Raw genomic sequence first — 26,979 nt, forward strand, 5'->3', positions numbered from 1 at the left:
ACATTGAAATCACTCTGTAAAGCTGATAGATTGACTGATGAGCATTCAAAAGTACGCAATGTTTCGTAGCATGAACAGTTTCACTAGTTGAGGCCTTAACCACATATTAAGGTCCTTGAAGGCAGACTCTGAGTCTTATGCATCTTTATATACCCCTTACCACTTAGCACTACTCTAGGCACATACATAGTAAAAACTATTTAACTCCTGAACCTACAAATTCCATAAGTGGTCTATGGAGGCCCCTTGTTTGCTTGAATTGATATCAGAGCTGAGCATCCTTGGAGAGAAAGCAGATAAATGAATATATACTGGTGATTCAGCAACAATCTAAGTTCATGCCTTCTTACATACTGAATCTAAAATCCTCAGTTCACAGCTCCAGCCTAGGTCCCTCTCCTGTGCCACAGACTTGAGTATCCAACAGCTTTCTTAAGGTATCTACTTAGATATCTGAAAGGTATCTCAAATGTATTGAGTTCAAAACTGAGCTCCTGATTCCCACCCCTTCCCCACACTTTCTTTCACAGTCTTCTCTTTCTTGGTAAAAGGCAACTTCATTATTCTGTTTGCTCAAGCCACAGACTCTGAAGTCATGCTTGATTCCCACCTTTCACGTCCCACATACAATCCATCAGTTCAACCTGTTGGTACTACCTTCGAAATATATCCAGAATCCAAAGGCATCCTCTACTTCCCCAATACCACACCAGAATTATTGCCAAAGCCTCCTAATTGATCCCCTGGTTTACACCATTGCTCCCTTATAGCACATTCCTCACACTCCAGCCAGAATGAAGCTTTTGAATCTAAGTCATATCATCTCTTTGTGGCTCAAAAGCATTATTGGCACCTTCAGTTCAGTTGCTCAGTCATGTCCTTTAAAATAAAAGCTGAAATTCTTACAATGACCTAGGTGAACTCTTACAATGTCCACCTCTCCCCACCCTAACCTCTCCAAACTCATCCTCTGATATTTCTTCCTATGTCACCCACTCCAGATGTATTGGGTTGGCCAAAAAGCTTGTTTGGGTTTTCATAAGGTGTTATGGAAAAACCCAAATGAAGTTTTTGGCCAACCCAATATTAGCCTCCTTGCTGTTTCTGAAAATACCAGGCACAATTCCACCTCAGGGCCTTTGCAACCTCTCACTGTAAACCACTAAAAAATGTCATTTCTCATCCTCCTTCCTGTCTTTCATAGAACTTGTCACTAAATGGTATACTGTATATTTTATTTGTTTATTGTCTGCCACATGGCTCTCCCATCGAAAATGCAACCTCCATGAAAGTGGATATTTTTATTTGTTCTATTCATTTCTATATTCCTAAAATGAGCACAGTGCCTTGCATATAGTACACATTTGATCAATATCTGCTAAATAAATTGAATAAACCAATGTCAAGACTTAACATCTTCCCTGGTGGCTCAGAGGTTAAAGCGTCTGCCTCCAATTAGGGAGACCCAGGTTGGATCCCTGGGTCGGGAAGATCCCCTGGAGAAGGAAATGGTAACCCACTCCAGTATCCTTGCCTGGAGAATCCCATGGATGGAGAAGCCTGGTAGGCTACAGTCCATGGGATCGCAAAGAGTCGGACACGACTGAGCGACTTCACTTACTTACTTACTTAAGACTTACAGAAGCGGCTAGAGAAAATGTAGAAATGAATAGACCACAGTCTCTGCACCCAAGGAACTCACAGTTGTAATACAAGTGATAACAAACAACTCTACTACAAAGTACAATGGAATAACTCACCAAAAAAAAAAAACAAAAACAAAAACAAAACAAAACAAAAAAAAACAAAGTACTATCTAAGCATTAAAGATGAAGGTATTGGGAAAGGACTGCTTATTTGCTCACCACCACCACCATCATTACAAGCACTGAAATTCCAATGGGCATCTAAGGGCAATTTTAATCTCTTTCTTTCCAAGTTCCCATAGCATGTTCTTCAGAAGGCAGGCAGTTGTCTGGATTTTAGGCTTTGAAAGTGAAAGTGAAAATGTTAGTTGCTCAGTCATGTCTGACTCTTGGCTGCTCCACGGACTGTAGTCTGCCAGGTTCCTCTGCCCATGGAATTTTCTAGGCAAGAATACTGAAGTGGGTTGCCATTCCCTTCTCCAGGGGATCTTCCTGATCAAATCCTGGGTCTTCTGCTTTACAGGCAGATTCCTTACTGTCTGAGCCACCAGAGAAGCCCCTTGATTTAGCTACCAGTGTTCTTGCCTGGAGAATCCCAGGGACTGGGGAGCCTGGTGGGCTGCTGTCTATGGGGTCGCACAGAGTCGGACATGACTGAAGCGACTTAGCAGCAGCAGCAGCACACCATGAGAAATGTAACAATAACAGACTTCTGAGATGCATCATTGCAGCTGAAGATTGGACTTTCACCCAGAAAAGGAGACATTAATAACATTTATTTCACTTCACTTTAACCAACACATACAGTTCTCTGTTTATTAAAGACTGAAAGTTTACTGAGCAGGGGTGGAGAGCTATTTTCCACATAAGGTCATTGATAATGGAAAAATAACAAACAAGAATCTTATAATTAAAAAAATAATTAAATGTTTAATAAAATGTCATAATATGGAGATAAATAGGTATTGTTCTACTTTCTAAACACACTTCCCAACTCTTACTTGCTCTTTCAGTGAAGTCTTTGGTTCACTCTGCCTGGGATTAACATAGCAGAGATATGGTCAAAATAATGCTCCCTGTTAAGTTTCAGTTGGTTATAAACTTATGTCACTCAAACCTGTCAATTTAAATTTAAAAATGAAAACCATTTAACTTCTAATGCCTCACACTGTATTTTGGTTACTATGATTTATCATGTTAAAATCTCCTCTATTTTTATGTAAAGAAATTTAGACATTCTTCTTTCCCTCAGTATATGTATTTGCAACACGAAAATGAGATGAGGAGAGAGAGTGAGAGATGCCTATATCCATTTTGAACCATTCTTAATGTTCTCATCACAGCTATTCACAGCTATAATCATTGAGTATAGCCTGGAAACAATCTTACATGACAAATTGGTAAAAGAAAAAAGAAAAAAAAACAAGAGAAAATAATCCTTCCCTGCTCCCTAACCCTCAACCACAATTTCTTATCTTAAAATTTACATCAGTGGACCCAGATGGCAGAAAATACATTCCAGTTCTCTTTAGACACATGATATGGAGGCATATATAACTGTGTGCCTAGAGCTGTGAAAGTATATAATAGAGATTTACTCAGGTCTTGAGAGACAGAGCTTGACATTACTCACAACTAGTTTACCTTTTGAAAATAAAAAGTGATAAAACATTAAGAAAAATATTAATATTTTAAATGTAACCATGTTTGAAAACACAATACGTCTGAAAAGATGCTGTTCTAAATATGCCATGGTAAAGAAAATGCTCATATTTGCTTAATTGTCTTTTTCATTCAGTGCTCAACATGGCATCCTGGAGGGCCACTGACAAGCCAATGTCATTTAGACATGATGATGGTATTGTCAACTCATAGGAAAACCAAATGTACATATAATACAATTCACACCAAAATAATTTTTAATTTCTCGATTATTTTGATGAATAATAAACTTTAAAAAAAAGCAACTGTGTAGGTAAAACACATGCTCCTATGTAACAGACTAAAAAAAAAAGAAGTCAATTATCTTTCCTACTGCAAAAGATTCATCCTGATAGATCGCATAGTATAAATTCAAATGTCACCACCTGTGGTTTACCCTTGTGTTTTCCACTTTCTACTTGCTAACAAGATAAACTCCAAGGTGACTTCAGAGGAGACCCAAGGAGGTTCTTGTTTATTTCTTTAGTCACCATAAGGCTAGGGAGAGACAACTTGGTGTAGGGAAATTACTGGCCTTGCAATGGTAGGATTATCACAACCACAACGAAGCAGCAGCAGCCACAGCAGTGATTACCTCACAGCAGGTATCACGCCTACCAGTCACTGTCCTAAATGCTTTTCACATATTAATCTTTTCATTCTTACAGCACTCTATGAGGTAGGTACTATTTTTATAGCCATTCTATAAAGAAAACCAAGGAACAGAGCAGTTAGGTGACTTGCCCAAGGTCACACAGCTAGTAACTAGCAGTACAGCTGAGATTTCAATTCATACAAACTGTCTCCAAAGACCACACTCCATCACTGTTCCACTTTATCTTTCAGAAGAATACTGGGAAGAGTGGCCTAAGGTACACAACCTTCCCCTCTCTTGGAGCCTCTAGTTTATCTCAAGGTCATAGGAGATTAGATTATCTCAAAGAGCTCCTCCAACTCTAAAATCCCATGACTGTATATGAAATTGAAGGGAAATTTAGATCGACTGACCCAAAAAATGGTGGGTATATTCAAAGCCAAATTTGCACTCCCCTCCCCTCAGCTCCCTTTTCTTCCTTTCCTGTCCCTTTCCCTAACCCTTCACACTCATTCCAGTCTACCATAGGGTAGTGTAAGTAAACTATTGCTTTTGAATCCATGGGTCTGTGTATGCATTTATGTGTTGAACATAACCTCCCTTCCTTTTTATCTATGCTGTTATTTTCTTTCCATATTTTGTTCTTTAGCATATGGCTGCCCTCTCATATTGGAAAACAGATCTGTCCTACTCGTAGGAACTGTTCACAAGTTTGGGCTTTCACTAAAAAGGCTCACTCCACCCTAGAGAAAAAAACAAAGCACATTACCCAAGGAAAACAGGCCTTCTTAGCACACCAGACAAGAGGAAATGGGAGTACCAAGTACCTGGAGAACACCTAGCAAAGGGGGATAGTACTCTTTGAAATTATTATAATTTGTCTATAATAACGACCTTTTATTTTAATGGAGATTGACTGATTCAGAAAACATTGGACTTAGAAAGTGAATGTGAACTCTTGGCTGATTCTTTTCTCAACCTTCTTTGTTTCTCTTAAGCAAACACTTAAGTACTGAACTGTCATGGTGGGTGAGAATAGCTTTAAAAGTAGCATAATTGCATGAGGGAGAAAGCTCCCCTATAATCTTACCAGCCAAGTAAGAGTTACTGCTGCCACTCTGGCCCATTTCCTTACAGTCCTAATGTACACATATATTTCTTCATGTTCTTTATGTCTCTGTAGATGTTTTTCGCGTGTTTCTGTAGAATTTGTGTAACGATCATTTTTAATGGCAGTATAGTAATGGATGTATCATAATTTACACACCCATTCCCCTATTATTGGGAATTTATATTCTTCCCTTTCTATTTATAAGTATTATAACTGGAGGCATATAAAAATAATATGAACATCTTCAATATTTTTTATTATTTCCTTAGGGTAGATTCCAAGAAGTTGAATTAATGAGCCAAAAGGTTTGAACATTTTTGTGGCTTTGGAGGACTGTAATGACTTCCACTGCAGTCAGCAATGTGTGGGAACACTCTTCTTCAGTTGTACCCTGATCAACTTGGAGTATTTCTTTTTAACATTCATTTGAAATAAGTAAATGAAAGGATCTTCTTCCTTTAATTTGCATTTCCTTGATTATTAGTGAGGCTGGACATTTTCTCTGCATGTGTTTTCTAGTTCTGTTTTCTCTCTTGTGAACTATTTATGGTTTTTGTGTCTTTATAGACTGGGAACCTTACTGAGTTTTTTAAAAATTAAACTATATTGGTACAATAAAGCAAATAAATTAAGCCTTTATAATATTTGCTGAAACTATCTTTCATAGTTTGCTGCTTGCCCTTTTTATTTTTCCCCTCTTTAGATGAAGGAACATTATACTAAGAAGAAAGCAGATCAGTGGCTGGACAGAAATCATTTGCTTTAGATGTTTTCGAAAAATGACAAATTTGATAAAAGTAAGAGTCTTTCTGAAAACAATCTGTTAGTATCTAATTACACTCCAACTGTTTGATTGACTTAATTTACTTATATACCAAATAAATTCTAGTTTGATGGAATTATATTATTTTTAAAAAAAATACCTATCAATGTGTGTATGATGATATCATATGGCCTTTGTAACGGAACTGGCCAAGTATTATGGGGTTTCATGGATACTGTCATAACATTCTAGTAAATAAAAAGAGAAGTAAATCATCATTTTTCAGGAGACAGGCTGAGAATTTTACGTACTGCATATGGGTCTTCTTATCCAGGAAATGATACCTGTAGAAGTAGACTGCTTTTGTGGTACACAGATATTCTATTATAGCAGATATAGCACTCAAGAGGTGAAATGAAATTCTGTCTACTTGTACTGGTTTACATGAGCTTGTTTAATCTAACTGTTTTATTAGTGCTTTCAAAATCTAAAAAATGGGAGCATGAAAGGTCCCTTCTGGAAAAATATTCCTCCAAAACAACTGATTTGACTCAGTTGTGAGAACAGCTGCAGTGGATTTCCACATAGCACCCCGGCAGGCGCTTTAGGCCATTTTGAAAGAGAAAAATGAAAGTCATTTAATTCCACAACTAAATAGTGATGATTAATTAATCTCACATCTCTTCCTGTTTAGGCTCTGTTTCCCGCCCCCCTCCCCAGCTTCTTGTATCTATTTGTTCTCATTATTTTTGGATAAAAACTCTAAACATTTTTATGGATACAGATGCTAAATCACATGAGGCAAGCAGGGAGAGAGAATGGAAAAGGTGGTGTTGCTTCCAGGCTCCACAAAAACACTCTAACCTGGAAAATGATTTTAAAAGAAAAAATCAAGAATTTTAGACCAATTATTTTGGGCACTTACTCTCATTTCATACTCTCCATTGCTACTGAGGAAATCTGGACTCTAAAACTCACACACAGAGACATACGGTCAAAGTTCTTGGGAACTGGAACAATATATATCATAATTTTAAAGATTTATTGAGTATTTCATAATATCCCATTAGATAAATGGCAACAACTTACTTAATGCCCAAATGAGGGCCCAGAATCTCTGGTTCATATTTCACATTCAATGAGCAGGATTTTTTTTTAATTGTGTATTACTACTTCTAAACTACTTTTAGAAAAGGCAGAGGAACCAGAGATCAAATTGCCAACATCCGCTAGATCATCGAAAAAGCAAGAGTTCCAGAAAAACATCTATTTCTGCTTTATTGACTATGCCAAAGCCTTTGACTGTGTGGATCACAATGAACTGTGGAAAATTCTGAAAGAGATGGGAATACCCGACCACCTGACCTGCCTCTTGAGAAACCTGTATGCAGGTCAGGAAGCAACAGTTAGAACTGGACATGGAACAACAGACTGGTTCCAAATAGGAAAAGGAGTACATCAAGGCTGTATATTGTCACCCTGCTTATTTAACTTATATGCAGAACACATCATGAGAAACGCTGGGCTGGAAGAAGCACAAGCTGGAATCAAGATTTCTGGGAGAAATATTAATAACCTCAGATATGCAGATGATACCACCCTTATGGCAGAAAGTGAAGAAGAATTAAAGAGCCTCTTGAAAGTGAAAGAAGACAGTGAAAAAGTTGGCTTACAGCTCAAGATTCAGAAAACTAAGATCATGGCACCCAGTCCCATCACTTCATGGCAAATAGATGGGGAAACAGTGGCTGACTTTATTTTTCTGGGCTCCAAAATCACTGCAGATGATTTTGACTGCAGCCATGAAATTAAAAGATGCTTACTCCTTGGAAGGAAAGTTATGACCAACCTAGACAGCATATTAAAAAGCAGAGACATTACTTTGTCAACAAAGGTCCATCTAGTCAAGGCTATGGTTTTTCCAGTGGTCATGTATGGATATGAGAGTTGGACTATAAAGAAAGCTGAGTGCCGAAGAATTGATGCTTTTGAACTGTGGTGTTGGAGAAGACTCTTGAGAGTCCCTTGGACTGCAAGGAGATCCAACCAGTCCATCCTAAAGGAGATCAGTCCTGGGTGTTCATTGGAAGGACTGTTGAAGCTGAAACTCCAGTACTTTGACCACCTGATGCGAAGAGCTGACTCATTTGAAAAGACCCTGATGTTGGGAAAGATTGAGGGCAGGAGGAGAAGGGGACAACAGAGGATGAGATGGTTGGATGGCATCACCGACTCAATGGACATGGGTTTGGGTGGACTCCGGGAGTTGGTGATGGACAGGGAGGCCTGGCATGCTGTGCGGTTCATGGGGTCGCAAAGAGTCGGACATGACTGAACGACTGAACTGAACTTAGTGTACTTCTATACCTTAGTAATCTGAAAATAATAATACATCTCTGAGTTGTACTGACATCTATCTCCAGCACACCATCTTTTCGGAACTCCAGCAATTACCTAAAGTAATTTCAAATTGTCTTTCTCTTATAACTTCTCAATATCCTTTGTGGTAGATTATGTAAATCAGCTAAACACTTAATATGGGGACAATCTTCAAAAAAATTGAAGATAACAATGTATAAAAGCCTTTTTACTCTTTGGAGAAGAACAAGAGCTGCTTATTTCCCCTAGTAAACAATCATATTCAATTCCTTTTTCTTACAATGAAATCCACTGGGGTTCTGTAAATTTCATAGTAATTTTAGCATTAACACACTTATCCAAAATGTAGCATCACATTTAATACAGTATCTTGAAAAGTAATAGGCTTTAAATATGATATTAAACAACCAGAGATATCAATTTCTTTCATCGTTTGCCAATAGCAAATATTAATCATAGCTTTCTATTGCTATCCATTAGTTCATTGAAATTTGCACTTTATCAGTAACTCTCTCAAGTTTCATGTAAAACAATTGGGAACAGAAACATTTTCACTGCTCACTACTTGAACTTCATTTTCAATTATGTTAAGTATTATGTGGAAAAGGAGCTACTCCAATTAACATAACATATGCTACAAACATGTAGACGCTTTAGTGACTTAATTGTAGAGGTGGATACTGGGGTTAATAATAATTGCTGAGGTTTGCACCAAGTATTTTGCTCCTTTGGGCAAATGCTAACCATTTCAAAGGCAGCAAGCTATATTATAATAGAAAGAGCCCTATGAGAGAATCCTAAAATGTATGTTCCAGATCCAGCTTTATGACAAAGTAGCATGCCACCATTTCTCTTCTGTAAAGTGTGGAAAATACCTAATATCATTAATCCTATGAGCCTCTCAGGGCTGTTATGGTTAGCACATGAAATTTAAAACAAAACAAACAAACAAAAAAACAAATACCAGAGGCAAGCCCCTAGTATAAGTTCAAGTTGTCAGCTTGCTTAAATAGTCATTCTTCTCCTCCTTCTCCTCATTATCATTATTATTATCATCAGAAGTAAAAGGACTAAAAAGATGATCCAGGCACTATTTTAAGCAATTTACATCCATGATTGCACTTAATCCTCAAAAATTTCATAAGATATGCTTTCCTCATTTACAGATTAAAAAACAGAAGCACTGAAAGGTTAAGCAATTTCACCAAGATCACACAGCTAATGGAGCTAGAATTCAAATCCAAAATGTCCAGCTCTAGACCCTGTACTCTTAACCTCTTTGTTATGAGGGTCACAGATTCTTTGAAATAAGATTCAGAGGAAGGTGCTAGAAACGAGTGAGAAACTTAGGCAAGATTTTAGTTTGCAGCTTAGGAGGAGACAAAGTGGCTTCTAGACCCTATAGAGCACCTGCAAGGTATTACCTATGTAACAAAGGGAATAAGCTTCATGGACCAGGATGGTATAAGAAGATGTCCAGGAAAAGAGCAATTTAGATCTAAGTGGAAGGAGCCTACAATGCCAAGAGTGAAACCAGTAAAACTATAAAAACATGGCCGTTCTGCAAACATGGAGGCTTCCCTGGTGGCTCAGATGGTAAAGCGTCTGCCCGCAGTGCAGGAGACCCAGGTTCAATCCCCGGGTTGGGAAGATCCCCTCAAGAAGGAAATGGCAACCCACTCTAGTACTCTTGCCCAGAAAATCCCATGGGTGGAGGAGCCTGGCAGGCTACCGTCCATGGGGTTGCAAAGAGTTGGACATGACTGAGTGACTTCACTTTCTTTCTGCAAACATGTTATTGGGTATAAATCAACACAATTTCTGTTGCTTACTACATTTTGCCTTTACTAGACACCCACATGAAAGAGGGCTGGAAGAAGAGTGGTGTTGCTGGGTCAATGTGTGATCAGTTTGATACAGATTTCTGCACCATTCCAGGTCACAAGCTGCAAATTTATTAGACTTCCTCAGCCTTCCTACCAATAAATGCTCAGTAAGACATAGCACACATTGAGCTGTGATTTTCACCTTTTTGATCCCATCTTCTAATATTTAAGTTTCCATATTTGTCTACAGGGAGTAATACAATGCATTAATAATTACAATTGGGTTGCTACCACAGAGAGTAGGGTTGATAGAGTAGGAATGGCGGTGAACTTGGAGTCAGAAAGTCAGAGTTTGTCACTTACTATATGGGACTGGAGAAATCATCTAACTCTTCTCCTTTTGCATAGAAAGAAAGAAAGTGAAGTCGCTCAGTCGTGTCCGACTCTTTGCGACCCCACGGACTGTAGCTTGCCAGGCTCCTCTGTCCATGGGATTCTCCAGGCAAGAACACTGGAGTGGGTTGCCATTTCCTTCTCCAGGGGATAGTCCCAACCCAGGGATCAAACCCAGGTCTTCTGCATTGCAGGCAGGTGCTTTATCCTCTGAGCCACCAGGAAGGCCCCTCCTTTTGCATAATAAAGGCTAAACACCTTCCCCCAGAGTGCTGGCAGATGACTCCAATAAAATATAACATGTGAAAGCCCCATGTAAATTGCAAAACAATTTACAGTCATGATTATTAATTAATAACATTCTTAACTGTAAATGTATTAATCCTAGGTTATCTATTGTTTTGAAAACATCATATTTGGGGAGCCAATATTACTGATCTTTTTGTTTGGTTTTTGTTGTTTGTTAACTATTTCTTTTTAAACTGCTTTATTTAGATATAAATTATATACAATGAACCACTTCAAATGAGAAATTTAATGATTTGGGGTACATTTATACAGTTGTGAAGCCATGACCACCATCCACTTTTAAACATTTTCACCATCCTAAAAATAATTCCTAAATCCATTAAGCATTCATTTCCAATTCAACCTCCCCACAGCACTTGACAACTACTAATACAATTTCTGTCTATAGATTTGCCTATTCTGGATATTTTCTATAAATGGAATCACACAATATGTGGTCTTTCTGCATCTGACTTCTTTCATAATGCTCCTGTGCCCCTGTTCATCCATATTGGAGCATGTATGTCTTTTCTGGCCTTTTTATTTCTGAACATAGTCCTTATGTTAAATTAGCAAATATTTTTGTTAAGCATGCTCTGCTGCCACTTTTCCGCCTTCCTTCTGGTATTAATATATATGTTGGTATTCTTTTTTTTTTTTTTTTTTTGTATTCTTGATGTTACCCTTCATGTCCCTGAGGCTCTGTTCATTTTTCTTTGATATTTTTTCTCTCTGTTCTTCAGTTTAGACAATTTCTGTAGCTCAATCTTCAAGTTAACTGATTGCTTCCATTGCCATATTAAATCTGTTGTCGAGTCCCTCTAGTGGATTTTTCATTTTAATTATTTCTATTTGGTTCTTCTTATATTTTTATTTCCTTCTTGAAAATCATGAGTTTGTTCATTTTTGTCATGCTTTCCATGAAGTCTTTATTCGTGGTCTCCTTTTCTTCTTTGAACATATTCAAAAGTCTTTGAAGTCTTGTCTGTTAATTACAACATCTGGAGATATTCAGACACAGTTTATGTTGATTGATTTTTTCTTTGCATATTTCATAATTTTTTGCTAAAATCTGGACATTTTGGGAAATATAACAACTCTGGATTCTGATTTTTTTTCCCCTGAAAGTAACTATTACAGATTTTTAAAATTTATTTAGTAATCTGCCCAGGCCAAATCTGAGAAATACATCCCCCAGTGATGTATGGCTGCTGATTTCTCTGATTAGTATTTTTGCTATATTCTTTTTTTAAGCTTGGTTTCCTAAGGGTGAATTCTGTGTTCTTGTAGCTTTGTGGTCAGTCAAAAACTGCACAGAGGTTGTCCTCAACCACCTCAAACCTATAAGGGTTCTTTCTATCTTCTGTCAATGGATCTGTGTGTGGGAAAGAGCACAATCAAAGCTCATGCCATTTTCACCTTTGCCAAAGTGTTCATTTTCTACCAGGCCTTCTGCATTTCCTCTGTGCACTGCTTCAGGGTTAATGAACAGAACTGGTCTAAGCTCTCTCAAGTGTCCACTGCATGCTGCATGTGTGCACAGTCTCAGACTGAAATATGCTTATCACAACCTCAGATTAGGAGAACTGTTGACCCTCCCCACTGGCTCAACTCCACTGAGAGTATCACTTCTACCAACAATGTCCCTGGACGTGGGCATTGTACACCTCTCCACATTAAGTGAACCAGCCAACTATGGCATAGCCTGCCCAACATGGGCACTGACCGATCTGTGTGTGTGTGTGCTTCTGTGCAAATGTGTGCACATGTGTATGTGTACAGAAGTGGGGAAGAGTATGTGTGGCACATGAGCATGCCCAAGGCAAAACACCAGAGTCCCATTATTATTACTCAGAGTCCAATAGTTTACTCAAGTATAGGTGCCTTCTGGATGTTGGAGGCTTTGGTTAACTTCCAGGGGGCTTCAAAGGTTGTTTCTGTCAACTTGTAGTGCTTCATCGTTTATAGTTGTTTCTTAAGGGGTGGTTTTATAGATTCTTGCTAGGCCATAGCTAGAAATCTAGCCCAAATCCTGATATTTTAATGGCAGGACTTTATAAAAATGCTACACACATTAGGGGTTTGTAGCTTTTTTGCTTAGTAATTCAAAGGCTTACTATAAGAAAAACCATTTTAAACAACTCATTAATAATTTGACTCATTTGAAAAGACCCTGATGCTGGGAAAGATTGAAGGTGGGAGGAGAAGGGGACAACAGAGGATGAGATGGTTGGATGGCATCACCGACTCAATGGACATGGGTTTGGGTAAATTCCGGGAGTTGGTGATGGACAGGGAGGCCTGGCATGCTGCAGTCCATGGGGTCGCAAAGAGTCGGACACGACTGAGCAACTGAACTGACCTGAATAATTTTACATGGATTATACATGGATGTGATAACAGTTGGGTATACTGGGTTAAATAAAATATATTTTTAAAATTAATTTCACCTAGTTTTCCCTTTTTCAGCATGGCTCCCAGAATTTAAAACCTACACATGTATTCTGCATTATATTTCTATTAACCAGTGGGAGTCTAAATCTAACATCCAGTTTATAGAAAGTACTAGAGGCAGAGAAACCTATCACATAATGCAACAGGAATGTAAAGAGCAAAATCAAGAGAGTGAGAAATGATCAATTTTCCTCAACACATAAATTGTAAGGAAAAAATTAATAGTGGGAAGGGAAATACAGAAATTGAAAAATATTTAAGAGACAAAGCTATAAATTCTCATGTGTACATCTTATTTTGATTCTCATGAGAATAAAGAAATGAAACAAGCTATACATATATTTATGAAATAGTTCCAGAAATCTGAAAATGTACAGCATATCTGATGATATTAAAGATTTATTGTTTAATTGTCTATTTTTAAGGTAAAATATCTGCCTACAATGTGGGCGACCTGGGTTCGATTCTTGTGTCGGGAAGATCCTCTGGAGAAGAAATGGCAATCCACTCCTGTACTCTTGCCTGGAAAATCCCATGAATGGAGGAGTCCTGTAAGCTACAGTCCGTGGAGTCACAAGGAGTTGGACATGACTGAGCGACTTCACTTTACTTTTGTCTATTTTTAAGGTGCAATATGGTATAATTAGGTTAAGGACGAGTCTTCATATCTTATAGCCATCTGCTAAAGTTTTATGGATGAAATGATATCTTGGACTTACTTCAAAAAATCTAGTGAGGCAAGAGAGGCACGAGTCAGGTATAAATAAAGCAAGACTGTCCATGAGCTGAAAATTAATGAAGTTACCTGATGGCTAAATGCTGGGTTTAGTCAATCATGCTCTCTACTTACACATAAGTTTAAAATTTTAGATACTAAAAAGCTAAAATAGCTTCAGAGAATTTTTAATGCTTTGGGAAAACCCTAGAATATAATGCTACATGAAAACAATAAGATACAAAATGGAAATTAAATGTGAAAAATTATTTAAAAGAGCTTGATTACAGAGAACTTTCTATTAAATTTCTTATAATTAAGTTCTATTAATTTTTAACCAGAAAAGCAGTACCCCTCATACATAGAGGTTTGTTACCAATTTTTTTTTAATTAAAAACTGAAAGGAAATACATCAAAATACTAATGACAATTATCTCTGTATTGTATTGTGTGATTTTTATTTTCTTTCTATTTTCCCTGTTCTCTACATTGAGGATATATTACCTTTTCATCAGAATATTAGCAATGACAAGTTTTGTGTAGAAAACATGAAATATTTACTGTCCTTTCTGCTTTTCCAATCGATGTTCATATAAATGTATGGCTACTCAGCCATTCATTAGAAGGTATATATAAAGAGTATTTTGCAAAGTACTTTACACATTTTCAACTTTTAAATCTCACATACAGCATTACAATTTATACACTTACACCCGTCTGACATAGTCCATTGCAAGGATGTTATTACTCCCACTTTCACATGAGAAAACAGAGCCTCAAATATTTGCAAAACACAGCAAGGCAGTAGTAGCAAACTTTGGACGAGAACCCAGGTTTCATTATTCCTAGTCTGCTGCTCTTTTCACTGTAACATGTTACCTCCCATAAAGAGTATCAAACTCAGCATACTATTAATTTGGCAAATAACTACCTTAGGCCCAAATGAATTCAAGTTATTTACATCAATTAACTGCACTATCCATTTTCCTTAACTGCAACTCAGAGCCATGTGCAGGAAAGACGCTCTCAGATGAAATAACAGGAAGCAGTAGAATTCTGTGACATATGGCATGCTTGCCGATGAAATCAAAGGTATGTTTCATGCCAGTTTTTGGTCTGCAAAGTGTCTTTCATTTCACTAAGAGGTATACTCCATGCCAGGAAATACACAACCTCCTAGCCCATTCTTTTGAAAACTAAACCTGTGAGAGCATGGACTTGGCATGACTTGACGGAATACTGAATGCAATATGCTTGACCCATTTGTGGGTACAAATTATCCAGATTCTCCACTGTGGAGAAAGGCTCTAGGTTGTCATCTGGATTCGCCATCAGTTCAAGGAAAGTGGGGATATAACTGAGCCTAAGCTTTATCTCTGCCTAGAGAATGGGGATTTATCATTTCAGAAAATGAAAGTCATTTCCAGAAAAGAAAATAAGAATTTAAGCCAGGAAGCAACCAAGAATACTAAAAGCATAGGGCAAAAGTAGCTAAAGGCTCCTATGCAGAATAATATTTTTGCCCCTGGGGGTTGCAAAACCTCTAAATAGACCTTAGTTTGACACAAAGGATCTAATCATTGCAAGGGAGACTACTTCTCTAACAGGGAAGGAAGATCCTAGAGAGCAGGGCACTGTGGAATATCTGAAGAAGACATTTCTGTAGATTTTTAAGAATAAGAACATTTTACTTCATCAGCCACAAGAACCTTTGCTATCATTTTAATAGAAACTCTCAGGAAAAATAATTTCTGTTTAAGCGAAGTGGTAAAGGGGTTCATGGATGAGGCAGAGGACTTTTCCAGAAATATCACTATCACTTTGGATGACTTGGTTCCCTAACTGTATAGTCAATCATTTTTATTTGGTAAACCTTGTCTTAACGTGAGGATGCCACCTTGCTGGCAAGTTGTTTGGTATAGGGGAAGAAATGACGTATTCGGCAGTTCAGTGTGAGTACAGACGTTGGCTAAAGGGAGGAGGATGTATCCTCAATTACCTCTATTATAAAAGAATGAGAAGAAGTATATTGGAGAAAGTTCTTAAGTCAGACAGACCTGGGTTCTATTATCAGCTCTTCTATTCTCTTAACTTCATGTTTGCTCATCTATAAAATTAGAATAATAATATCTACCTTGAAATTTTGATGTGAGAATTAACAAAAATATATGCTGGATGTGTTTGGTAGCAAAAAAAATTTGAGAGTATGCACATCATCAAAGTATCAACAATGGATATATGATAGAATACTTATGTTGATTATTAGATGACAGCACTAAGGCAAGTTTTGACTATTTTCTTTCTATTGTCTTATTTTTTTCTTATAATGAACACATTCTAATAGTATAATGAGAAAAAGAATATCACATACAATTTTAAAATAATATATGTGACGTTCCTATTCTAGTGTGGGGAACACAGTAAAGATTCATCCCTTATTGGTGGCTGCCATCATCACTGTCATTAATATCATCATCATCTCACTCTTCCTAATACAGGTGTGAAAATGGAGGTCTAGAGAGATTTGGTAGCTTACTTAATTCCATGTATCTTAGAAGCAAGTAAAATGCCTAACATACTGCTTAAAATATACACATAATAGAAACACATCTCATTTCATGGATCATGAATAAGTAGATTTGGTTGAATAAGTCACCAACCTAAACGTAAGCAACACACAAGCCCTCACTCAATCAGACTGCTTAAAACGGAGCAAAATTCTGGCAGGGGGACAATGTATGCAAGAAGTTATATAAAGATTTTAGAGAGTCATAAAATCACATTAAGAAAAGGAAGGGATTTCCAATATTAAAAATTAAAGAATAGCAATGCTCTCCAATAATAATTTACCAGATTCTTACAGATTTCAATTGGTAAAGTTTCTCTCTCTTTCTCAGTCTTGTATAGTACGTGCACACCCCCTCCTACACTCACAGCCACATCCACAGTCCCTTCTTCTGGCTTCTTCAGAACTCCAGTGGCTTGTTGCTGCTCGTAGACTGAATAAAAGAGCCTACTACAGCACCTGTCCTGCATTCCTACTCTAAATACATCACTCTTTCCTCTCTTTCACCAAAGGTTACTTGTTCTGTCTGTATATGCCTTTCTGCCATCTTTCATCCCTTTTCCAGATGTTACCTGTCAACAACTTATTCAAAGTGATTAATGACTAATCAGACCTAAATGGCTTATCCCTACTAGAAGTTAGCTTTTCCAGAGGCCATTTCAAAATTCAGCATCTTTGACTAAAGGTACTAATTTCTAGTTTTGAAACTTAAGTCACATGGCAGACCATTAAAGAAGCTGTCCTGTGACTAGAGTGCTTTCCTTTGTGCCTCTAAAGGCAAAATATTCCAGCAACCACCAAATTTACAGGGCTGCCTTCTAGCCAGACATGATTCTTTAAGCCTTAGGGCAGAGACAGGACTGGCCTGAAACCTCACGGAATGTCTTCCATGGATAAATGAGGAGAATTGAGCTCATCTCTAGATAGAAACTAACAATGATAAAACTTTCCCTTCCACAGCCTCAGAGGGACTCAGTGTTATATCCTTGGTTGCTTGAACATATGAATTAACACAGCTGAATAAGATTAAGAATGTGGACCTTCCTACAGCTGGTAAAGAATCCGCCTGCAAGGCAGGAGACCACAGTTTGTTTCCTGAGTCAGGAAATTCCCCTGGAGAAGGGATAGACTACCCACTCCAATATTCTTGGGCTTCCCTGGTGGCTCAGTTGGTAAAGATGCCTGCAATGGAGGAGACCTGGGTTCGATCCTTGCGTTAGGAAGATCCCCTGAAGGAGGGCATGGCAACCCACTCCAGTATTCTTGCCTGGAGAATCCCCATGGACAGGGGAGCCTGGCGGGCTACAGTCCATGGGGTCGCAAAGAGTTGGACATGACTGAGCGACTAAGCACAGCACAGCACATAAATTGTAGTATTCATGTGCTTATATAAAATTCCTCTAACAGGATTCAGTGATACAAAGGTAGAGTTCTTTTCCCCCTCTGCCAAAGCTGTAAGAGTCCTGAAGAAGATACTGGCTTCGAGTTACTGAGAAGGGGTTTGTATTTCTACTATTTTTTTTTTTCACTGAGTCTCATTTGGTGTCTGTTTCAAATATTTAAGGCCCACACTAACTGACTCTGACCCTTTTGTCTTCAAGAAAGCATGTGAATTACAGTCAAAACTCTGTGTTCTGGCATTCTGTCAAGAAATCTCTATTGACTGAGGCTTCAGCCAGTACTATAATAGAGAATTCTAATGGTGACCCTGAAGAAGAGTCTCAACTGGAGGTAGGTACCTTCTGAGTATCCAAAGAAAGACAATACTTCGTGAAGTTCTACACTAAATATAGTTTACCGAATTCTCATTCCTTGGAAGTGGTACAAAGCATAATATTTCATTAAGCTGGGCATCTGGTTATGCAATCATACAGAATTTATAAAAACACCACTATCATCAAGGCACAGACCTCTTGTGCAGGTTCAGTGGCTCATTCGTGTCAGACTCTTTTGACCCCATGGACTGTTGCCCACCAGGCTTCTCCTGGCCATCGGATTTTCCAGGAGAAAACTGGTGTGGGTTTCCATTTTCTCCTCCAGGGGATCTTCCCAACCCAGGGATCGAACTTGAATCTTCGGCAGCTCCTGCACTGTCAGGCGGATACTTTACCACTGAGCCACCTGGGAAGCCCCTGAATCGCCCTCTAGGCCCACTATAACTTTCTTTGATGCGGTGTCACCTTACAGCATTTACTCATGAGCAACTGGGACTAACACGTGGGTGACATCCACTATACTTAGAGATAAGTAGTCATTTATATCTCTAAGGTATCTTGACATCAGAATACACATAGGTTGACAAATGTGGCATGAGCTGTAATCATTTACAAACTCCTTGTCACAAAAAATGAACTGGGTGTGGGTTATCTTTTGGCACTGCTGTCAGTGTTTCATATACTACATAGCCTGGACCTCCAACTGTGTTTAATTAAGAGAATATTATAAACACTAATTGGCTGCATTTAATTTTTAAAGCAATTTAAAGTTCACAGTTTAAGGGGAAAAAACCTAAAAACAATAGACATAGTCTTTGTGCAATGTAATTAATGTTTGGGAAGTAGTCACTGAAGCACAGTATAATGAGGTTGACAAGTCAGTAGCTCTCTATACAACACACCTCAAATATCATTTAAAAAGCATGGAAAATTAAATATGGCACATCAAATATACTGAGTTGCAGTGCCAGTGATGGGGGATATCTGGTAGTTAAAAGTTTGCAGTTTCTAACCAATATTCAGGATATAGATTAGAAAAGAATGCTGTATAAAACAGACACAGGGGGAAATATAAGGGGGGGTGGTCACATTATTTTGTTCAATAATAATAGTAATAGTAGTTCTATTCAAAAATCAGATAATCAGATATATATTAAAGAAGGATTTATTACATGTTTTATTTCTTATATTCCCTTTTCCTTGACCTAAGACCTTTCAATCAACGAAAATGAAATATTAAGGTGTACATTTGGGGGGGGGGAAGGCTAGCCCAATTATATCACATAACATACTTCTGAATTTTTTTAAACCTTTCTGAGTATGATGGTCAGGCTGACATTTCTTTTAATTAAGAAATGAAATGGAGTTGTCACTTTCATCTAATACTTAAACTTTATGCTGAGGAAGAATTTGAAAGCCTCATGGACTCTTTCAAGTGTAGAAGCTGCTGTCTTGGGTTTACTTGATCGTACACCACTCTCTTTTAGGCAATCTCTTATAAACACTTCTCTCTGAATACAAGATAATATAATACGCAACAATCTTAGAAGCACTTACAGCTTTGAATCCTTACAGAGAATATTTAAATGGCTTTTCCATGAAATAAGGGCCTTCCCAGTGAATATATCTCAGCTGTCTCACCAGCAGGCCTTAAGCTGCTATATGTCTTCTCACACTTCAGTAAGAAGTACACCTTGCCCTACGACATTCCTTCACCACATCCTTCACCCAGACCTAGGTTCCTTATAAGTCCATAATTTTAAAAGGCTTAAAATTTTCCTGTGTTTCTCTTACACTATACTTTACCTTTCGCTCTCAAGAATCTTTTTTAGTATGCCAAATTGAGATCCCATGATAATAATACTAACCATTATTTTAAACATGTAAGGAATTCCAATAAGAAGTTTATGATCACAGTCTCTGCAATTAGCCTAATTTAAAAAAGAATCAGATGGCTTTCCTATTAAACACTTGACTGAAATCTCACCCCTATGAACCTATGCTAATTAAAAAAAATATTAAGGAAAGTTATATATATGAAGATATTCATCTCAGCATTGTTTAGAGAACTGAAATATTTGGGGGAAAATCCAATGGGTCAAAGTAGGAAATAGCTATATTTTGGTATACCACTTGATTTGCTATAATGCCATCATTAATAGTGAAGATAAAGAAAACTATGCAGAGACTTAAAAACATGTATATGATACAATTTTAACTGAAGGAAAAAGAAATACATCCTATTGTTTATAACTAAGTCCAAACAAATCTGTGCATAAAAAGGACCAAATGGAAACACCTAAAAAGGACCAAATGAAAATGCATGAAAATGACAGCAGATAATCTTAACTGTAGCATACTGCCCACATGCTCTCCATTTTATATATATATATATATATATATATCTTTTTATCTTAAAAGATCACATAAGATTGTCTTCAAAGATATTTATGTGATTTCAGCTAAAGATTTCATGCTTCCTAACTACCTTTATGTTTCTCTCCCTAGAAATTTAGAAGACAACCTCTAGAACCGTAAACTCTGGCTGATTACTTCAAGCATTTACATTAACATGAGATTATTGGTTGTTCCTCAAACAATCTGAAAACTTACTGTCGCTTAAAGTTCAAAGTGGTAGCTATTTTTGGAGTCAGGTTTGATTGACTCAAGATAATGGATTGTTTCTTACTGATTAAAAATTCACTGAAAAACAGCAGTAGTTTATACAGGGGGAAAAAAAAAATTTTCCTGTCACAGATACAGAGAACAGTACGTGAACCAAGAACTCCCAGATATTCAAGCTGGATTTAGGAAAGGCAGAGAAACCAGAGATCAAATTGCCAACATCTATTGGATCACAGAAAATCCAAGAGCATTCCAGAAAGACAACTACTTCTGCTTCATTAACTACACTAAAGCCTTTGACTGCGTGGATCACAACAAACTGTGGAAAATTCTTTTGTTTTAATTACTTTATTTTAATTGGAGGAGAATTACTTTACAATATTGTGATGGTTTTTGCATACATTGACATGAGTCAGCCACGTGTGCACATGTCCCGCTATCCTGCAACCCCCTCCCTCCTCCCTCCCCGCCCCGCCCCATGCCTCTGGGTTGTCACAGAGCACCAGCTTTGAGTGCTCTGTTTCATGCATCGAACTTGCACTGGTCATCTATTTTACATATGGTAATATACATGTTTCAATGCTAGTCTCTGAAATGACCCCACCCTCGCCTTCTCCCACAGAGACCAAAGGTCTATTTTTACATCTGTGTCTCTTTTGCTGCCTTGCATATAAGATCTTTCTAAATTCAATATATATGCATTAACATACAGTATTGCTGTTTCTCTTTCTGACTTACTTCACACTGTATAATAGGCTCTAGTTTATTCTACCTCATTAGAACTGATTCATGTTCCTTTTTACAGCTGAGTAATACTCCATTATGTATATGTACCACCACTTCCTTATCCATTCATCTGCTGATGGACATCTGGGTTGCTTCCATGTCCTGGCTATTATAAACAGTGCTGCAATGAACACTGGGGTATACGTGTCTCTTTCCATTCTGGTTTCCTCGGTGTGTATGCCCAGCAGTGGGATTGCTGGGTCGGATGGCAGTTCTATTTCCAGTTTTTTAAGGAATATCTGCACTGTTCTCCATAGTGGCTGTACCAGTTTGCATTCCCACCAACAGTGTAAGAGGTTTCCCTTTTCTCCACACCCTCTCAAGCATTTATTGTTTGCAGACTTTTTGACGGTGGCCATTCTGAACTGTGTGAGATGACACTTCATTGCGGTTTTGATTTGCATTTCTCTAACTGCAGATGGTGACTTCAGCCAAGAAATTAAAAGACGCTTACTCCTTGGAAGAAAAGTTATGACAAACCTAGATAGCATATTGAAAAGCCGAGACATTACTTTGTCAACAAAGGTCCATCTAGTCAAGGCTATGGTTTTTCCTGTGGTCGTGTATGGATGTGAGAGTTGGACTGTGAAGAAAGCTGAGCGCTGAAGAATTGATGCTTTTGAACTGTGGTGTTGGAGAAGACTCTTGAGAGTCCCTTGGACTGCAAGGAGATCCAACCAGTCCATTCTGAAGGAGATCAGCCCTGGGATTTCTTTGGAAGGAATGATGCTAAAGCTGAAACTCCAGTACTTTGGCCACCTCATGCGAAGAGTTGACTCATTGGAAAAGACTTTGATGCTGGGAGGGATTGGGGGCAGGAGGAGAAGGGGACGACAGAGGATGAGATGGCTGGATGGCATCACTGACTAGATGGACATGAGTCTGAGTGAACTCCAGGAATTGGTGATGGACAGGAAGGCCTGGCGTGCTGCGATTCATGGAGTCGCAAAGAGTTGGACGCGACTGAACTGAACTGAACTGATCAACCTAAAAATTAATCATCTATGTATAAAAGCCGATTATGTGCATATATCTTGGCAAGGTAAAATGAGCAAACCTTTTAAAATCTGTGGTAATATACTTCTTATGACCTCTTTTTTAAAAAATATAATTTTTAAAGGTTACTCTTATGACCTCTTAAAGATATAATTGACCCAAAATGGAATACACCATGGTGAATTAATCTGAGGCTTCGTGGAGAACAGAAAGGTATACAGTGAGATATTTTTCTCCTCTTCTAAGATGTTCCACTACATGCTCTCCTTCCCAATACAAAAAGAAGAATTACATTCAATGTGGCACACTGTAGGCGCTGCAAACAAACATTTCATAGGAATACATTCTGGACAAATTCAACTTCAATTCAAATCCTAGTTAATTAATCTAATTTCACAGCACCATGCATCTTATTAGGCTTAGCCATTCATCTTTGCCCAAATGGGCTTGAGGTTTTGCTCTAGAGGATCCACAAATCTAATAATAATTTAAAACACAACAAAACAAAAACTAAGGAATGACAGCCAGGGATAATAACTCTTGGCTTTTAAAAATTACTCATCAAAGCTGGCACAACACATAGAGTAGGCAGCTATCTATATGGTGTCACTCTTGAGATATATGCATCACACCCTTCCTCCCCACCCCTACAACTGCAGCTTGGTTCTGGCTTTCTCACCCTCAAGTTTCATTCCTTTGCCTTAAGGGATTATCTCCAGAATTGCTCCATTAAAATGCAAATAAAGTATGTAGGAGGAGTGACACATTAACATACAGTAATTATCTCCTGCTATCATCCTATCAGGATTAATTTATCAGTTGTCCAGCAGAAATAAAAGGCCTGAGGGTATCTAACTTAAGAAAGACACATCTGAATGTGGGTGGAGCTACGGATGAGTCCAGGTGTAGAAACCTAGGTAGAGCACCATGGTGGGGAGGGGGGGGGCTGTTGAACAGCAAAAGAAGTGTTCATTTCCTCAACCAGTAATCTTCCATTGAGTGCCTATAACAGGACAGCCACCACATTAGTCACTGAGCCTAGGAACAATAATAAATTTATTTTTCACCTTCATCACAGGCATGGAGAAGAACTAGTGCCTGGAAAAACAGAGAATGTACCTCCCTCATAAAATTGAGGAAAGGACTGAATGTGATAATGCATGTTGAGGGCTTAATATAGTGCCTGGCATGATATAAGATATGCCAGCAAATTTGGAAAACTCAGCAGTGGTCACAGGACTGGAAAAAGTCAGTTTTTATTCCAATCCCAAAGAAAGGCAATGCCAGAGAATGTTCAAACTATCTTACAATTGTACTCATTTCACATGCTAGCAAGATTATACTCAAAATCCTTCAAGCTAGGGCTTCAGCAATATGTGAACAGAAAATGTCCAGATGTACAAGCTGGATTTACAAAAGGCAGAGGAACCAGAGATCAAATTGCTAACATCTATTGGATCATAGAAAAAGCAAGGGAATTCCAGAAAAACATCACTGACTATGCTAAAGCCTTTGTGTGGATCACAGCAAACTGTGGAAAATTCTTAAAGAGATGGGAATACCAGACCACCTTACCTGTCTTCTGAGAAACCTGTATGCAGGACAAGAAGCAACAGTTAGAACAGTACATGAACAACTGACTGGTTCAAAATTGGGAAAGGAGTACATACAGGCTTTATATTGTCATCCTGCATATTTAACTTATATGCAGAGTCAAAGTGTGAAAGTGTTAGTTGCTCAGTTGTATCCGACTCTTTTTGACCCCATGGTCTGTCCATGGAATTCTCCAGGCAAAAATACTGGAATGGGTTGCCATTCCCTTTTCCAGGGTATCTTCCCGACCCAGGGATTGAACCTGTATCTGCTGCATTGCAGGCAGTTTCTTTACCATCTGAGCTACCCGGGAAGCCCTATATGCAGAGTACATCCTGTGAAATGCTGGGCTGGATAACTCCCAAGCTGGAATCTAGATTGCTGGGAGAAATATCAACAACCTCAGATATAAAGACGATACCACTCTAATGGCAGAAAGTGAAGAGAAACTAAAGAGCCTCTTGATGGGCGTGAAAGAGGAGAGTGAAAAATGTGGCTTAAAACGCAACATTCAAAAAACTGTTTACCTATGCTTCTGACATATCTGCTATAGAGTGGAGGTTCCCATGACCTACTTCTTAGACTTCAGAGGGCAGCTGCAAGTCCAGGTTGTTACCTGTACCTGTGACCAACTGGCTATAAATCAAAGGATCCTAAGACTCCCTCCTTGGGTTCACTTCATCTGCTAGAGTGGCTTACAGAACTCTGAGAAACATTTTACTTAGTGATTACTGATTTATTATAAAAGGATATAACTCAGAAGCAACTAGATGGGAGAGATGCACAGGACAAAGTAGGGGGAAAGTGCAGAGCTTCCATGCCCTCTCCTAGTTCCTCCACATGTTCACCAACCTGGTAGCTCTCTGAACCCCATGCTTTTGGCTTTCAATGGAAGTTTTATTATATAGGCATGATGCATGATTAATTAAATCTTTGGCCTTTGGTGACTGAACTCAATCTCTAGCCCCTTTTCCCAACCCTAGAAGTCAGGGGAGTGGACTGAAGTTACAACCCTGTAGTCACAGGATTGGTTTTCCTGGCAACCAGTCTCCATATTTAAGTGAGGTCCAAAAGTCACCTCATAAACATAACAAGAGACACCTTTATTGCTCTCATCATAGCTTAGGAAATGCCAAGGATTTTAGTAGCTCTGTGCTACTAAATGTGGATGAAGACTAAATATCTATTTCTTACTATAAATTACAACATCACAATTATCTATTATCATTGAGTGGCAGTTAATTAAGAATTTCTGGAAGTGAAAGGAAATGTTGAAATAGGTCCAAAGCATGTAAAATCATATCAAGAAGGGATTTCATGAAAGAGATAGGTTATTTAAGATATCCTCATAAAACTAATGAGTTATTATATATTGAACATATCCTATGTGTCAAGCATTATGGTCTGCAGCTTTTATTCATTACTCATTTAAGTCTCACAATCCCTCTACAAGAAAGACACTATTATTCCCATTTTATACACAAGGAAATTGAGGTTTACAGAAGGTGAAATAACTTGCTCACAGTCACACCATAAGTGGAAGAACCATGATATAAATATCAGTATAGGGAACAGTATGAGTTAATGCAGTGTGGTGGAAATATGCTGATGCTTTTCACAGAATGCTGAGGAGGTCCGTTTGTCAAGTAGAGGGACAGTATAGGACAGCATGGAGTGATAAGGCTAGGAAGGGACATGAACTATGTATGATTGGCAGTTTTGTTGTTGTGCGGAAGAGTGAACATAAATTGATAGACTTGCCCTATTGGGAAGAAGGGTACGAGAGGGGAGGTGGGAGAGAGGTAAAAATGGATTTCATCCCTACTTAAGAATTTACAGGACTAGCCCTGTACAAAGGGATACTTGCTGCCACTTCTGTGTCTTCCCTGAAATATCTGGAATATTTCCCCCTCAAGGCAACCATTCAGCAACCATCTCTATTTCTTTCCAAAGGACTGTTCAGTGCAGGAATTTTAGGCCAATCATAGTGAGAAAGGGATACAGCTGGGGGACAGCACAGCTCACCACAGGGAAGGCTGGTACACTTAAGGCTGGTCCTGCTCTCTTCTGGTGGATTCATATTTATTTGTGAGAGTGTAAGTGGTGTGTGTGTGTTTGTGGTAGAGAGAAAGAGCATTCAAATTCATGTAGCAAAGCTGTTCTAATGACTGTTTCTATCATTTTTAGTCAAATGATGGAAAAAGGGAAATTTGTACCTCTTATTATCCTGCCCCAACAACGATAAGATACTTGACTCCATGTCCTTTTATGAGCAGCCAGTGTCACTAGGACCCCACATTTGTGTCCAATGCTCCTCCTTCCATCCCTGAATCTGGGATCAATTAGACAAGTGGAATCATTTTTAAAAGCCCTAAGTGACTCAAGTGTCTGGCATCAAATCAGCTTTGGTGCTGGACTTGCTCTAACTCTGTAAACTTAATATTCCACTATGGCTCCTTTACAATTAAGCCCCATCCATGTTCCTAGCTCTAGAGCCAAGTCTTTGACTTCCCTCCTTATACTCCCTAGTCTACACTTCCCTGTGCATGGATAGTATCTTCACTCTAGTACTTTTGGGGAAATGGGAACCTGTTGCTGAATCTCAGGCCCCATCATCTCACGGTACAGCTAAACCTAACATTTAGTGACTAACAGCATACCTAGATATCCATCACTGACATTCTTTGCTACATATTAAACTTGCTTATTAAGATTTTTGTTTACTGCTCAGTTTCCCTGAGGACCATTCCCTACATGTCTAGACTTTTCTTCTGTTTATTCCCCACAGTCAAGACTTTCCTGGGTTTTGTAATGCTCTACTTTCTCT

The 26,979-nt window shown here is 38.3% G+C and overlaps 1 protein-coding gene across 1 annotated transcript in view; it reads right to left on the reverse strand.

Annotated features, from left to right (window-relative positions):
* TENM1 (teneurin transmembrane protein 1) overlaps nt 1-26,471 on the reverse strand; it is a 670,347-nt gene extending 643,876 nt beyond the window's left edge. Inside the window, exon 1 of the mRNA XM_055565537.1 lies at nt 26,369-26,471. The gene's annotated coding sequence lies outside the window, so the exon portion shown is untranslated. The remainder of the gene's footprint in view (nt 1-26,368) is intronic.
* Between the last annotated feature and the right edge of the window lie 508 nt (nt 26,472-26,979).

Source organism: Bubalus kerabau, chromosome X (assembly GCF_029407905.1).
Source record: "Bubalus kerabau isolate K-KA32 ecotype Philippines breed swamp buffalo chromosome X, PCC_UOA_SB_1v2, whole genome shotgun sequence".
Classification (NCBI taxonomy): domain Eukaryota; kingdom Metazoa; phylum Chordata; class Mammalia; order Artiodactyla; family Bovidae; genus Bubalus; species Bubalus kerabau.